Here is a 16,898-nt window from a genome sequence, read left to right as displayed (position 1 = left end):
GATCGAGTCTTAGACTAAAGTCTTCATAAAATGGGTCATTTTTTGGTTATTCACATTCATCCGTATGACCGTTTATAAAATTTTGAACTATTTGTATTACAAATTTGATTACGAAACTATTGGTTGTGCTACTGTTGCGGAATTTTGTGTCATAATACTATGCTAGATACGGCCATGTTGAAATATGATGTCATACTACAAAAAGGATGTGGACAAGGCAATATTGAGTATTCGTTTTGCAACATGGCATGTTGATCTCTCATTGTATGCAATTCTCACGTAAATTTGGCAGACCAAATGGTCATTATCACGTGATCATTGCATGCTCCCAGTATTTAAGGTGAAAATGCATCAGTGAACCAAAGAATGAATGAATGAATAATATTACTCACCCTTTGAACTGTCGGTTGCCACTGAAACCCGGCCATTATCAACATCTATATTTTCATAAAGACTTTGTGTCCTAGCGGCTAAATAAAAACAGAAATAAAGGAATATTACGATGACGTCAACGACGACAATAAAGGAATCCAGTAGTAGAAATATTATCAAAAACAAATAAAGAAAATATGGAGGCCGAAAGCTGTATTTCATCTCTACAACACCGTAAAATGGAAGTAACAGCGCCAGACAAAGGATTAATCAAAGTAAAGGATATGAGAGTGGTACAGATTTGACTTCTTCGATTTGTTTTTTTATATATAATAATCTTGTGATAATGGCTGTTAGAGAGAGATGATTCCTTCAGAGATGTAACGTTCAATATGTTTGACGTGTTCAAAGTCACCACTGTGTATCTGGTTTAAAATTAAACTTTTCTCGAGGAAATCATACTTTTAAAAATAAAACAGATTAACCAGGTGAAATAATTTCTTTGGACAAACTAGACTTGCTGCAGTTTTGATGGCAATATAGCAGGCTTTCTTTCTACCTGGCAAGGTTTCCATAACACTCATTTTCTCCGACTGCAACTCGTTTCTTGCAACTTACCTGAGATGAATATGTGAGAAAGACAAGAAGTCAAAGTGTCTGTCTGTGTGTATGTGCATTATATTGCCAAAAATATTTTGAGAACAAATATGACGATGATGTGTCACTTTGCATCTGCGTATTGCTCATGTGTTGAACAACAGATCGATAGCATGTTATTAGAAATCATTGTCTGTTAGTTTAATAAACTGATAAAAAGTAAAATCCTGTTTTGGGAAGCACGTTGTGAAGAAAGGGTCTTGTTTCATTTTTTTGTGTGCAAATAGCGCTTATGTTAACCTTCCTTAATCCAAACGGTTGGGCTTTATATAAGAAATATCTACTAATAATATAAATGCAAATTTACACAAGTCTTAACTATCGTAATAGTTTAATGGAATAACTTCACTTTGAAAATAAAATACTGGTGACTTACGAAAAATCTATAATACTACGAAAATGGTTAGCAAAATATTTAAGTCACACTGTGCATGTGAATACCCCCCCCCCTTCCATTTTTCTATATTTCTAGATAATACTGGCAGATGCTGATCCGGCATCGGTAAATTACAAAAGCACTCTATTGTGTCTCATTTTTCTTAATTTGTGGTTAGAATAAAAACTGTTTTGGAAAATGTATATTTCCGAATTTTCGTTTTTATCTTGTACCCGTTAAGCGTTGTACGGATTTCGTCGGTACCCGGCCAATATTAGTCGGCCATTATCGCACAATTACCGGATGTGTGACTACATTCATTAGATGATTTGCGGCTGCGTAATTGGTGTCGTTACACCATTTTTCTAATAACGGCAGAGCCAAGGCCACGGTGACAAGGTATCCGATCTAAAACTTTGTCAACCACAACAAAATGAATAGACCCAGTCAAACACCAAAACAATCACTGTGACCATAGCGCATGTTTATGCTTTAGAGAAAATGAGTATCGTTATAGAAGCTTTCACGCTACTCAATGTGAATAACCATAATTATTTTTCAGACAGCATTAAAAGAACATATCAAAACTAAATAAGCCATGTCTTAATTAAAAAATTATCATAGTCGATTTAACTCGAAGAGATAGGCTAATTCTAATATTTATCTTGCAACGTAGGTTCTAACCCGACATTCGTCTTGATGACGATAACTGTCTTCATGCTAATGCAGACTGGGATGCTTGATCAGTCTGTTATGGACAGAAATAAAGGAACATGAAGGACTACTTTGACAAAAAGACCGCTTACGGACGTATCCGAAGTTAGCCGATCAGTTTGAGACATTCACTCTTGAAACCATAAACTTGTTCTCTCTTCAAAACAAGAAGGGCGTGAGGAAACAACTTTAAATTTATTAGGACAAACATGGTTTAGTATAAACATCAAGAGAGAATGTCAATTCGAATGAAAATGAAACGAGAAAATATGAAAGGTTCGTTTGAAAATGGAGTATATTGTAAAGCAGTGAGTCATTTTTATCCAATTTTTAGCAATAGTGTACTTTATTAAATCAAATCTACATAGGGGTACAATACTCAAATTGTTCCTGATAAACTTACAATGTTTATACCTTTGTTAATTCGTACCCACCTGTACACAATGTAAAGGAAAAATCTTATGTTCGCTGGCAATCACAAGAAGAACAAGCAGTATAGATCGTGATATATAGGCACATTATGAAACAGCACATCATGTTCTGCGCCTCTCTCAGTATAGCACCAGTGAATAGGGTAATATGAAAACTTACCCGCTTCATTAATGCCAGCTACATCCGGGCAACTGTCATCTTGAGTTTGAGATTTTCTCTGTGCTGTACGGAACAAAAAAAAATGTGAAGAATTATTAATAGCATAAATATTTGTAAACTTACAATGTTTCACTTGTCTTCAGTCATTGATAATGTCACGCCGGGTCACGAAGAAAAAAAACCTTCATATAAAAAGGACGTCATTTGTTTTGCAACAAGCAATTCAGATGAGGACATATGACAACGTTAAGCAAATGATATAACTACCCATCAAAGAATATACGTACACGCAATATATATATATATATATATATATATATATATATATATATATATATATATATATATATATATATATATATATATATATATATATATATATATATATATATATATATATATAAGATAATACAAATCTCGTTTTTTTGCTTTCTTTACTTTTCTGTTTGTCTGTTTTAAAATAGTACATCAATTTGTGTTTGCTGTATATAGTAAGTCGATCTTTAGGGTGTCTGAAATTATATTCATTAAGTTTGCACTATGTAAACGAAAGCATCATGCGTATGGTCTGGATATCTCCCATCTCTCGCCTCTCAATCTCAGAACTCTCATATTTGCTGAATATTGGGAACGATTTGTATTTGTCATTTACAGTTGAATTGTTCTTCCTTACATAAAGACTGTCACCTGATTAATGAAACGGCAAAATGCCCTGGACTAAATTAATTTTCAATGGACATTATCATAGCATTCGTATACATGGTTAGTTCTGTTTACTTCAAACTTAGCAAACAACCTAACCAAAATCAGGTCGACCAAGGTTTTCTAAAAAGAAAATGCAATGTCCTAAACTCAAATCCAAGAAAACATGCTGTTTGCAAATGACCATTATCTTTAAAATACACTAGACAAACATGGACAGAATTCAGCCATGTAATATGTTGTTTACAAATGACCCTTTGGATATACAATTATGGACAAAAGTTAGGCGCACACTATTATTATACAGAGCAGTGTGTAATGTGTAGGAAGTAATTTAATCAAGACGTGTTAATTTAACAACTCCACAGTGATGTCTGTCGTATGAATGAAGTAATTAAATAAAAACGTGTTATTTTAACAACTCCATAGTGATGTGTGTGATGTGAATGAAATAATTAAATCAAGACGTTATTTTGACAACTTCATAGTGACGTGTGTGATGTGAATGACGTGATTATCTAAAGACAAGTTAGTTTAACAACTTCATAGTGACGTGTGTGGTGTGAATGAAGTAATTATCTAAAGACAAGTTAGTTTAACATATAACGACATTATGTATTAACATTACTTACAATCTCGTCTCCAAGAATGCATATTATTTTATTTTACAGTGCAAAGCATGCAAATACCTAGGAGATTGTTTTCACAAAATATATTGCTGTTTAGAAGAACAAAAAAAACTCTCATTATACGGTGTTTTCTCACAAGACGTTAAATGGCTGTTGATTGGTTGGTTCTTAACGGACATTTCAACACATCCATTAGCTCTGTCATGCCAAAGACATGGATCTACCCGCCTCCCACAAGCTATAACCGAGAAAGTCGACCGTATCTGACTTTGGCGGGTAACAAACCCCTAGACACTTATATAACGAGTCCCACGCTCTACCAACTGAAGTGAAATGTAGTATAATGTATATTTAATTTGTATTGTTTGTTTGGCTCTTTTCAGTGATTATTAATAATGTACATCTGTATTTTCAACTGACCTTAGTCCAAAATCAAGTTAATGGTCTACCTGACCAGTGACATTTATCTTGTAAGCAACATAATACATAGCTAATATTTCTCTGTGATTATAAATTAAATATTCAAATCATTATTAATCGTAAATATGATTACTTTAGCTTGATTTAAAGATACAGTCTTGATTCTGACCTTAGAAAGTTCCATAAAGTAAATTTTCCATTAAGTTGACAGAGTATATCCAGAAAATGGTAATTGCGATCTAGATCACGCGAAGGGGTATACAAATTTGTTTACCAATGGATTATTTTTTTCTACCCTAACATCCGAAGTGGAATTAATTTTTGTTGCTGTCTTTAAATAAAGAGGGTTTATTTATTCAAATTATTATTCACTTGAATTACAAAGTGCTCAATAATATTCCTGGACTAAATCATAGGTTTGGAAAAAACTTAACACATCGCCACATTCCAGGACATTGGCACATTGCACATTCGAGACTACGGGCAAATCAACAGATTCAATAATTGAATTTTATTTGGAACACCATTGAAATTCAATTTAAGCTCTATACAATAGGACTTGTGATAGAATTTTGAGGACTATGTGGGATTTAATTCACAGTATTATAAGTTCTTTTTTTAAAGTTACATTTTGTATTTTAGGGTAATAAATTATTTGTTGAATTTTAGAAAACGTGTTGGTTTTTACACATTTGTTATTACATAGTTTAAGACCAGAGATTGGTAACAATGGGCAGAGGTAACTGGCATCTAACAAAAACTATATATATGTACTTATTTTCAATTTCATTTCACAACAACGACTTTATTATTGTAAATATTATTGCATATATTGATTTTTTGCACAGTTGGGATCATGTAACTAAAAAAGCATTAAATATGAAATGATGATCTGAAATAAGTGTAGCAGATGTTTTATTTATAATGAACTTGTGGATCATATGCGTGAAATAAGAGTATATATTTCTGAATACAACGGTACCCCATAGATAGGATCATTTTACAACACGGATAAGAAGATTAAGGAGGTCATTTGAAATTGAGCGTGAGAAACGTAAAAGGTATATTTTACTCACGCACTTAAATTCAAAGGTCAGGGTTTCAACTTGTTGTACACACTTCATTGTGTGTGTGTGTATATATATATATATATATATATATATATATATATATATATATATATATATATATATATATATATATATATATCTGTGTGTGTGTGTGTGTGTGTGTGTGTGTGTGTGTGTTTTTCTTCGTACTCCAATAAGTGTAAAATTATATGGCTAACAGTCTGTCCATGTATTGATTAATCGAGTTTTGATGATGATTGATGATGATAATAATGATGATGATGATAATAATGATGATGATGATGATGATGAGTTGTTGTTTACTTGTAAATATATATGAAACCATATAACAGGATCGCATTCATCAATAAATGAGCGACATGTCATGTTCTATCTTACGAGTTAGAGCTCTCCAACGAACTAACAACGACTAATATGACTCCACTCCACTCGTAACGAATAACATGGTAGGCCTTAAGGATTGCTCCACTGAAACAAGTAAACAGGTAAAATACTTGAGATATCTGCCATTCCCTTATTCAGAGATTGGCAGATCTTAAAACGTAAAAGTTTTTATAAACCCGTTTCGACAGATTTTATTGGAGAGTCATATATGAAAGGTACTGATTACTTATTTTAAATGAATTTTGACATAGAAATGTCGATACAACAAGGTGATAGCCATACTAAGGTCTGGCATACGAATACACTTTCTGTCAATAATTACTTGTAAAGCAGGGTGTATAGTCTTTTCGCGAAAGGGGCCACATTGCAATTGTTTTCATTCAGGGAGCGTTTATGAACTTGGCCTACGTATTTCCACTACCAGACGGCACAAGATGTGGAACTGCGGAACGAATAGAAACCATTGGTGGGCCGAATATCGGACAACCCTGTTGTAAAGTGTGTGATAAAAAAAGATCTGGCATTAAGAAGGCTAAATAGGCCTAATTTGACAGTTTCCAACAAGTAGGACAGGCAAGCCGGTACGGTCAGGTGCGCCATACCGGTACGACATTTATTGCCGTTTGTGACAGGGTCGGGGGATCGGTACCGTACCAGTAAACGTTACTTGCACCACTGGTTTAACCACAAAATTCCCCGAAGCTGCGGCAAGAAATTCACGCATGCGCAAAATGGGTGAGGTGAATATTTACTTATGAGGATACTGTTTTATTATCAAAATCTGTTTCCATTTTGTCTTTATTTGTTAGAACATTGTGGAAATATGATATTTGTATACTCCCACACCCACCTATGTACGAAAAAGCGAACGGATACAATTACGAAAACCTTACATTTCCTTCTCAAGAAGCAGTGATAAATGCCTTCTATACACGTTGATCTATAGCGTTCCTAATTCAGCATTTGCTGCATTTTCAAAGCGTTTATATACAGTAAAGAGACACTACGGGGGGAATCTCGAACTTCCGGAATCTGTTAACAACACGCATGCATAAAATAGTCCCATTATCGCGAGATTAATGTGAGTACTTATTCAATGTTGCTCTTTTTCAAAATAAGTAGGCCGGGTCTAGATGCAATTTTGTTTCATAGTTATTTTACATTTCACGTGCATCGCACAAAAGTAGGCAATATTTCAGCTGTGTTTCTTACAGTGACTAACACTTACAAAGATAAACAACTGTTGATCTCGGTCCATCCACACATTCAAGATGAATGGAATGGAAGTGTGCAATTGAGGTTTTCGTTATGATAATTATCTTCGCACAGTTGTTGCACGAATAGTATGTATGTAAGACGTATATATTTTCTATGTGTTATACGGCAGATATTGAACTTGCTTAGGAAGTTAACATTTCTTGCATTTTCATACTCTCTGTAGTCTGGTGTTTGGTGTCCCTTGGCTGGGAACTGTGTAGTCTGCTTGGTGCCTTTCGTCAGGGCACTCTGTATGGTCTGCTTGGACACTGTACGGTCTGCATGGTGCCCCTAGGCTGGGCACTCTCTATTGTCTGCTTGGTGCAGTTTAACAGGGCATTCCGGATAGTTTGCTTTGTGCCTCTTGACAGAGCTACTCTTTATAGTCTGCTTGGGAACTCCGTATTGTCTGCTTGGTGCATCTTAACAGGGTGCTCTGTATAGTCTGCTTGGTGCAGTTTGACATGACACTCTGTATAGTATGCTTGGGAACTTCGTATTGTCTGCTTGGTGCATCTTGATAGGGCACTCTCTATAGTCTGATTGTTGCATCTTGACAGGGCACTCTGTGTGGTCTGCTTGGTGCCCCTTGATAGGGCACTCTGTATAGTCTGCTTGGGAACTCTGCATAGTCTGATTGGTGCATCTTGACAGGACACTCCGTATAGTCTGCTTGGTGCATCTTGACTGGGCGCTCTGTATAGTCTGCTTGGTGCATCTTGACTGGGCGCTCTGTATAGTCTGCTTGGTGCATCTTGACTGGGCGCTCTGTATAGTCTGCTTGGGAACTCTGCATAGTCTGATTGGTGCATCTTGACTGGGCGCTCTGTATAGTCTGCTTGGTGCATCTTGACTGGGCGCTCTGTATAGTCTGCTTGGTGCATCTTGACAGGGCCACTCTATATAGTCTGCTTGGGAACTCCATATAGTCTGCTTGGTGCATCTTGACAGGACACTCTGTATAGTCTGCTTGGTGCATCTTGACTGGGCGCTCCGTATAGTCTGATTGGTGCCTCTTGACAGGGCACTCTGTATGGTCTGCTTGGTGCCTCTTGACAGGGAGCTCTGTATAGACTGCTTTGGGCATCTTGACAGGACATTGTACAGCCTGCTTGGAACAGTTTGACAGGACACTCTGTATAGTCTGCTTGGTGCAGTTTGACAAGGCATTCCGTATAGTCTGCTTGTTGCATCTTGACGGGGCACTCCGTATAGCTTGCGTGGTGCATCTTGACAGGGCATTCCGTATTGTTCGCTTGGTGCATCTTGATAGGGCACTCTGTATAGTCTAATTAGGTGCAATTGACAGGGCACTACGCTTCGTTTGCTTGGTGCCTCGTGACAGGGCCACTCTATATAGTCTGCTTGGGAACACCGTATTATTTGCTTGGTGCATCTTGATAGGGCACTCTGTATAGCCTGCTTGGTGTATCTATACAGGGCACTCTATATAGTCTGCTTGGTGCAACTTTACAGGGCACTCTGTATAGTCTGTTTGGTGTCCCCTAATCTGAGCACTCTGTATAGTCTGCTTGGTGCAGTTTGACAGGGCATTCCGTATAGTCTGATTGGTGCCTCTTGACAGGGCACTCTGTATAGTCTGCTTGTGCAATCTGCATTGGCTGCTTGGTGCATCTTTATAGGACACTCTGTATAGTCTGCGTGGTGACTCGTCCCATGGTACAGTCACTACTACATATAGTCTGCTTGGTGCCTCTTGACAGGGCACTCTGTATAGTCTGCTTGGTGCCTATTGACAGGGCACTCTGTATAATCTGCTTCAACATTCCACATAATCTGCTTGGTGCATCATAACAGGGCGCTCTGTATAGTCAGCTAGGTGCTATTTGTCATGGCATTCAATATAGTCAGCTAGGTGCTTATTGACAGGGCATTCCGTATAGTCCGCTAGGTGCCTCTTGATAAAGCATTCTGTAGAGTCCGCTATGTGCCTCATGACAGGATACACTCTGACATTTTTGTGACGTGCATAGGAATGTTGTTCTGGCCCTAACTATTTATATGATTCATCTACATTGAGCACACGGTAGCAATTATTTTGAATGTTATTGGCTATTAATTATGTCTGGAAAACAGCCATAATAGATTCATAAGAAATGATAACAGCAAAGAATGAAATTGTGTTCTTGAATAAAAATACCCCATCAAATGTATGCTGGAAATAGTACATACACTTCAACTCAAATTAGCATAATTGTTTATTGTTTTTAAATTGTCATCTAGTTGTATTAGCATTTAAATTATCAGGCCTGAAAAGGTGCATCAAACAGACTGTTTATGCTATTAAAATGTTTTACGTGAAACTTCCCTGAGTGCACTGAGATAACTTGTGAATTATAGAATCCATTACCAAACAGACAGACTTACACAACAGGAATGAGTACAAGGGACAGAGAAGACATATTTAAACTCTAGGATTGAGTGCAAGAGGACAGATTAGACAGATTTAAAGTCTTGAAATGAATGCAAGGAGGCAGAGGAGACACATTTAAACTCTAGAAGTGGGTGCAAGAGGACAGAGCAGACATGCTTAACTCAAGGAATTAGTCGGGGGGGGGGGGGGCAAAGTAGCCAGATTTAAGTTCTAGGAATGAGTACAAGGTAACAGAGTATCCTGATTTAAATTCGAGGATTGGGTGCAAGGGGACAGAGCAAACAGATGGACAGTGTAGACAGATTTAAATTCTAGGATTTGGTGCAAGGGGACAGAGTAGTCAGATTTAAATTCTAGGAATGAGTGCAAGGGGACAGATTAGACAGATTTAAATTCTACGAATGATTACAAGGGGACAGGGTAGACGGATTTAAATTCGAGGAATGAGTACAAATGAATGAGTACAGATCTGAGGAATGTGTGCAACGGGATAGAGTAGTCAGATTTAAATTCTAGGAATGAGTACAAGGGGACAGATTAGACAGATTTAAATTCTAGGAATGAGTGCAAGGGGACAGATTAGACAGATTTAAATTCTAGGAATTAGTGCAAGGGGACAGATTAGACAGATTTAAACTCTAGGAATGAGTGCAAGGGAACAGAGTAGCTAGTTTTAAACTCAAAGGAAGGGTGCAAGTGGACAGAATAGACAGTTGTTGTTGTTGTAGGATTTAACGCTATTTTCAGCGCAAGATAGGCTATACATGGCGGCCATTATTAATGGTGGAGGAGGAACCCGGGAGAACCCCGGAAATAGCTACCGGCCCACGAGAACCTACTGACAAGCTTTCTCACGTACCCACATAGGCCGATCCCGAGACTCGAACTCATGCAGAGGTGAGAAGGCAATGATCCGTAACGGTTAGTTCTTAAAACCATTCGGCCACTTGGGGCCCGGGCAGTGTAGACAGAGTTAAAGGATTACAGACGTATACTTATCATCTGTGCGTGTACTTCTAATTGTGAAAGAAATATGCACACACACGCGCGAGACTTGCTGTTCTAGAATAATCAGACAATGCCATATTTAATGTGCTGGAATAATCAGACACTGCCAGAATCACTGTGAAGAAATAATCAGACACTGCCAGAATCACTGTGCTGGAATAATCAGACACTGCCAGAATCACTGTGAAGAAATAATCAGACACTGCCAGAATCACTGTGAAGAAATAATCAGACACTGCCAGAATCACTGTGAAGAAATAATCATAAGAATGGAAGATATTGATGGGGATGTCACAGTGTTGATCCCATCTGGTTTAGTAGAAAAAGTATTGTTAGACAATTTCTGTTACAGTATGTACTGACTTTTATTTGTTTGTTCTTCATTTTTAGCTGTGATTTTTTTATTTTAAATTATGAATCTGTCGATTGTAATCATCATGAGATTCGGTGATAGAGCGGTAAACAATTTTGGAATATTATTCCTAGAATTACGTAAAAGTCAACACAATTTACATCGTCAGCTGTAAAATGCACAAGGATATAGATAGACATTGTACAGGTCTTGAACATCAAAGTCGGAAGGGCTGTTGATTGTATTTATAGCCTCCAGTGCATTATTTTACTTTACATAACAAATTTTAAATTTGGAGATAAATATAGACAAGTGAATGAATTGTCCACACATTTGTGAACTGCCCCCCCCCCCCCAGTCATCGTGATGTCATATCTTTTGATGCCGCTAATAATGGTGATGAGGTTTCGCAAAGTTTTTACAAAATATTGGAAATAAAAAGAATGCAAATTCAAGTACTTTTCATAGGTTTCTCAGCAGTCAAAATAGTTGGATTATATTCCTGTCGGTGTTGTTAAACCATAATGGGGACTGTAAATATGCATACAATTTATCACACAAAAGGACTGTAAATATCCATACAACGTATCACACAAAAGAACTGTAAATATGCATACAATTTATCACACAAAAGGTCTGTAAATATGCATACAATTTATCACACAAAAGGACTGTAAATATGCATACAATTTATCACACAAAAGGTCTGTAAATATGCATACAATTTATCACACAAAAAGTCTGTAAATATGCATACAATTTATCACACAAAAGGTCTGTAAATATGCATACAACGTATCACACAAAAGGTCTGTAAATATGCATACAATTTATCACACAAAAGGACTGTAAATATGCATACAACGTATCACACAAAAGGTCTGTAAATATGCATACAATTTATCACACAAAAGGACTGTAAATATCCATACAACGTATCACACAAAAGGTCTGTAAATATCCATACTACGTATCACACTATATGACTGTAAATATCCATACTACGTATCACACAAAAGGTCTGTAAATATGCATACAATTTATCACACAAAAGGACTGTAAATATGCATACAACGTATCACACTAAAGGTCTGTAAATATGCATACAATTTATCACACAAAAGGTCTGTAAATATGCATACAATTTATCACACAAAAGGTCTGTAAATATGCATACAATTTATCACACAAAAGGTTTGTAAATATGCATACAATTTATCACACAAAAGGTCTGTAAATATGCATACAATTTATCACACAAAAGGTCTGTAAATATGCATACAATTTATCACACAAAAGGTCTGTAAATATGCATACAATTTATCACACAAAAGGTCTGTAAATATCCATACAACGTATCACACAAAAGGACTGTAAATATGCATACAATTTATCACACAAAAGGACTGTAAATATCCATACAACGTATCACACAAAAGGTCTGTAAATATCCATACTACGTATCACACTATATGACTGTAAATATCCATACTACGTATCACATAAAAGGTCTGTAAATATACATACTACGTATCACACTATATGACTGTAAACATGCATACAGCGTATCACACAAAATGACTGTAAATATACATACTACATAGCACACTATATGACTGTAAGCATGCATACAACGTATCATACAAAAGGACTGTAAATATGCATACTACGTATCACAGTATATGACTGTAAATATGCTGTAAATATGCATGTTACGTATCACACAACAGGACTGTAAATATAAATACTACGTATCACATATGACTGATTATGCAAACAACGTAAATATGCTTGCTACGTATCAATATTATTGTATATCTATATATCTACATATATACCTGTCACTTTCATACATTTAACGGTGTACTCCTAGGCTCCTTATCAGTATACACTTAACCGTGTATATTAGGGCTGTTGGTCTTGTTTTGCCTGACTGCCTGTTTGAATATATGTTGCCTTTGTTTTGTGTTTAATACAATTTTTCAGCACACGATTGGCTATACATGGCGACCAGCATATTTGGTGGAGGAAGAACCCAGGGAAAACCCTGGTTAGAATACCTACCCACGGGAAGCTACTGGCAAGCTTATCTCAAACCCACATTGGCAGAGCTTGACACTCGAACCCACGCGGACAGATGTGGGATGGCAGTAATCAGTAAAGGCGAGTGCTGTACCACTATGTATGTATGTATGTATGTATGTATGTAGTTGTCCACGCATCAAATTAATATCACAATAACTATGTTACAGGTATGCACAGGGCTTGATCAGGTCAAGTGTTGGGGAGGGGGAGGGGGTTCCAAAATATGAAAATGGCCCTGACTTTCATAAGTATATGTGTCTATTTACCAAATGTGTGCATACTACCCAATAAACGTGCGCAACAATAAAATGATGGTCAAATTTCAAGTTCTTAATGAATCTACATTTGTGTGTGTGTACCGTTTTTGTATAGAATGGGGAGAGACGTACTGAAACCCTTTACCCCACCCCCATGATCCGGCCCTGATGTACTATATACATTTAACATGATATTTACGTTCAATCAAAAGTAGATGGTATACACACTCTTGAAAACTTATTAACTACCCTTACCCCCATATAACCTCGATACCAGTATACCAGTATAAGCTTACGTTTATATTTAGCTCTCGTTCAAAACACTGTACCTTGTACTATATAGAGATAAACATGTACTTACATGTATTGTCGCTTTTCCTGGAGAACAGATTTTTCAGTACGGTAAAAAATCTACTCATTTTGTGATAAATGTTAACTATTTTCCTTACTTATATATAGTCTTCGTATATTGTCTTCAGGTAATTCACGCATGAGTTGACTGAAGAGAGCAACGCTGTGTTTATTCCGACTGTTTACTTGCTTATTATGAGAGGGAGAAAAAAAAAGACTTCCGGATGTAAACGTACATGGACGTTAACGAGAACTTATTTTAGCAGGTTTACACTGACGAGACCCTGCAGTTCGTAAGTTTCAATTGACTCCATTTGACAGAATATTTTTACAAGGACTTTTGTCTTCGTAATTGGTAAGGATGACAAATGTTCTATTAAAACTCTATCATATTCAGACGTCACTAAGGGGCAGGGGCCAGTTTTTATGTACAAATTTAATACCGCAATCAGCGACCTAGTATAAAAAATCATAAAAAAATCAAATACACAAGTGAGGTCAAAAAGGCCCATATTTTTAGATACCTATATTAAAACAAAGCATAAAAATAGTATTCACTTGACCAGAGTAGTCAATGGCAGTTCATAGCAGACGAAGTTTATGCACCCCAACCCTTATTTTATATACATGCATTTTTCACATCCAAAGGCCAAAGGCCATTTTTGACAGCATGTGGTGCTCACAGTGCAAACGCAAGCTCTTTCCCTGGATGAAATTTTTTAAAAGCATTGTTTACTAAATAGTTTGATGCAATTCAGAATAGTTGTCATCCAAGCCGTTTTTGAGATACTTGCCCCAAACCCACGTGTCTACTGCTTTGGGAGGCTATCTCTTCTTCCTTGCCGACTATTGGTGTTTCACTATCAACATACTGCAGAGCAACTATGGAAGGTGTACATGCCTGACATCAATTTCAAGAACAACACAAGCCCGAAACACCTAGTTCACAAATATATCCATATCTATAAATAGTAAACAATAATAGCTGAAAAAGTCACACTATAGCCTTAAGTTAAGAAATTTGCCAGGGGCCAAGTTACGAAACTGGACCCTGCCACCTAAGTTAATTTTGCAGCGGTTTTGACTTGAATGTAGAAGTGACATGTCTGCACCGTTTGTAAGCTTGCAACGATCGTATGTGACAATCCATGATTTACTGTTGTTATTATTAGGTTCTTAAGGATTTACCGCCAATTTCAGCACATGATATGTGTTTGTCTATACACAGGATATAAGTGCAACGTTATTTTTCGTCCTTGAAATAATTGTTAGGAAATTCATCAACTCCTGTATCACATTTGTCTCAGCTACGAGGTAATAATATATCAACACGTTATGCTGATGCACTGTGTATAAAATACAACTAAGGAAAAAATAGTGATGAAATAAAACAGTCGTGAATATAGAGTCTGGGGATGTCTATTGATTCCAGCACAGTGAGTCTGGCAACGTCCAATTATTCCAGCACGGTGAGTCTGGCAACGTCCGATTATTCCAAACCAGTAATTCTGGCAATGTGTGATTATTCCAGCACAGTAAGTCTTGCAATGTCTGATTATTCCAACACAATGACTCCGGCAATGTCTGCTTATTCCAGCACAGTGAGTCTGGCAGTGTCTGATTATTCAAACACAGTGAGTCTGGTAATGTCTGACTATGGCAATGTCAGATTATTTAAGCACATTAAGTCTAACAATGTATGATTATTGCAACACTATGAGTCTGGCAATACCTGATTATGGCAATGTCTTATTATGGCATTGTCTGATTATTTCTTCACAGTGAGTCTGGCAATGTCAGATGTTTCCAGAACAGCAAGTCTGGCAATGTCCGGTTATCCCAGCAGAGTTAATCTGGCAATGTCTAATTATTTCAGAAAAGTCAGTCTGACAATGTCTGATTGTTCCAGCCCAGTAAGTTGGCAATGTCTGATTACGGTTGTGTCTCATTATTCCAGCACAGTGAGTCTGACAATGTCTGATTATTCCAGCACAGTGAGTCTGACAATATCTGATTATTCCAGAAAAGTGAGTCTGACATCGTCTGATTATTCCAGCACAGTGAGTCTGACAATGCCTGATTATTCCAGCACAGTGAGTCTGACAATGTCTGATTATTCCAACACAGTGAGTCTGACAATGCATGATTATTCCAGCACAGTGAGTCTGGCAATGTCTGATTATTTCAACATAGTGAGTCTTGCAATGTCTGAATAATCAATGTCTGATTATTTCAGCACAATGAGTCTGACAGTATCTGATTATTCAAGCACATTAAGTCTAGTAATGTCTGATTATTACAACACTATGAGTCTGACAATGTCTGATTATTCCAGCACAGTGAGTCTGACAATGTCTGATTATTCCAGCACAGTGAATCTGACAATACCTGATTATTCCAGCGCAATGAGTCTGGCAATGTCTGATTATTCCAACACAGTGAGTCTGACAATGTCTGATTATTCCAGCACAGTGAGTCTGACAATGCCTGATTATTCCAGCACAGTGAGTCTGACATTATCTGATTATTCCAGCACAGTGAGTCTGACAGTATCTGATTATTCAAGCACATTATGTCTAGCAATGTCTGATTATTACAACACTATGAGTCTGGCAATGTCTGATTATGGCATTGTCTGATTATTCCAGCACAGTAAGTCTGGCAATATCGGATTATTCCAGAAAAATGAGTCTGACAATGTCTGATTATTCCAGCACAGTGAGTCTTGCAATGTCTGATTATGGTAATGCCTGATTATTCCAGCGCATTAAGTCTGGCAGTGCTAGATTACTCCAATAATGAGAATTGGCAATGTCTGATTATGACAATGTCAGATTATTTCAGCACATTAAGTATGGCCATGTCCGATTATTCCGGCACAGTGAGTCTGGTATTGTCTGATTATGTCAGCACAGACCCATCTTGATTCCATTCAGATGTTGTTGGCGACGGGACATTCATACTACTTATTAAATTTTCCTCGTCTTTTTCGTTGTTTTTGTTTATTGTTTGGTCGGAAAGAGTAATATGTTTTGGAATTGAAGGTAGCAACAATTGCTTTTGTCGTGTTTGAAGTATATATGAAACCGTTGTCGTGTAGCTGTTGAGTATAGCACATTTCAGAAAAAACATGATTATCTAAGTCTTCGATTTATACGTTAAATATGCTTGTGTTTAAAACAACGGAAGAAATTAAGTGCTACTTGTATGCCTAAAGGGCTCCACTGCTACATGTATATGGGATTTTACTGCCACAT

At 36.9% G+C, this 16,898-nt stretch overlaps 1 long non-coding RNA gene across 1 annotated transcript in view; it reads right to left on the bottom strand.

Annotated features, from left to right (window-relative positions):
- LOC149771718 (uncharacterized) overlaps nucleotides 1-13,966 on the bottom strand; it is a 51,893-nt gene extending 37,927 nt beyond the window's left edge. Inside the window, exons 1-3 of the long non-coding RNA XR_016418162.1 lie at nucleotides 13,652-13,966; nucleotides 2,711-2,773; nucleotides 393-470 (exon numbers count right to left, since the gene is read on the bottom strand). This is a non-coding gene — a long non-coding RNA (uncharacterized LOC149771718). The remainder of the gene's footprint in view (nucleotides 1-392; nucleotides 471-2,710; nucleotides 2,774-13,651) is intronic.
- Between the last annotated feature and the right edge of the window lie 2,932 nt (nucleotides 13,967-16,898).

The sequence above is a fragment of the Sinohyriopsis cumingii genome, unplaced genomic scaffold (assembly GCF_028554795.1).
Source record: "Sinohyriopsis cumingii isolate HCF-2022 unplaced genomic scaffold, ASM2855479v2 utg001710l, whole genome shotgun sequence".
NCBI classification, from domain to species: Eukaryota; Metazoa; Mollusca; class Bivalvia; order Unionida; family Unionidae; genus Sinohyriopsis; species Sinohyriopsis cumingii.
This window is presented reverse-complemented; position numbering and strand designations above follow the sequence as displayed.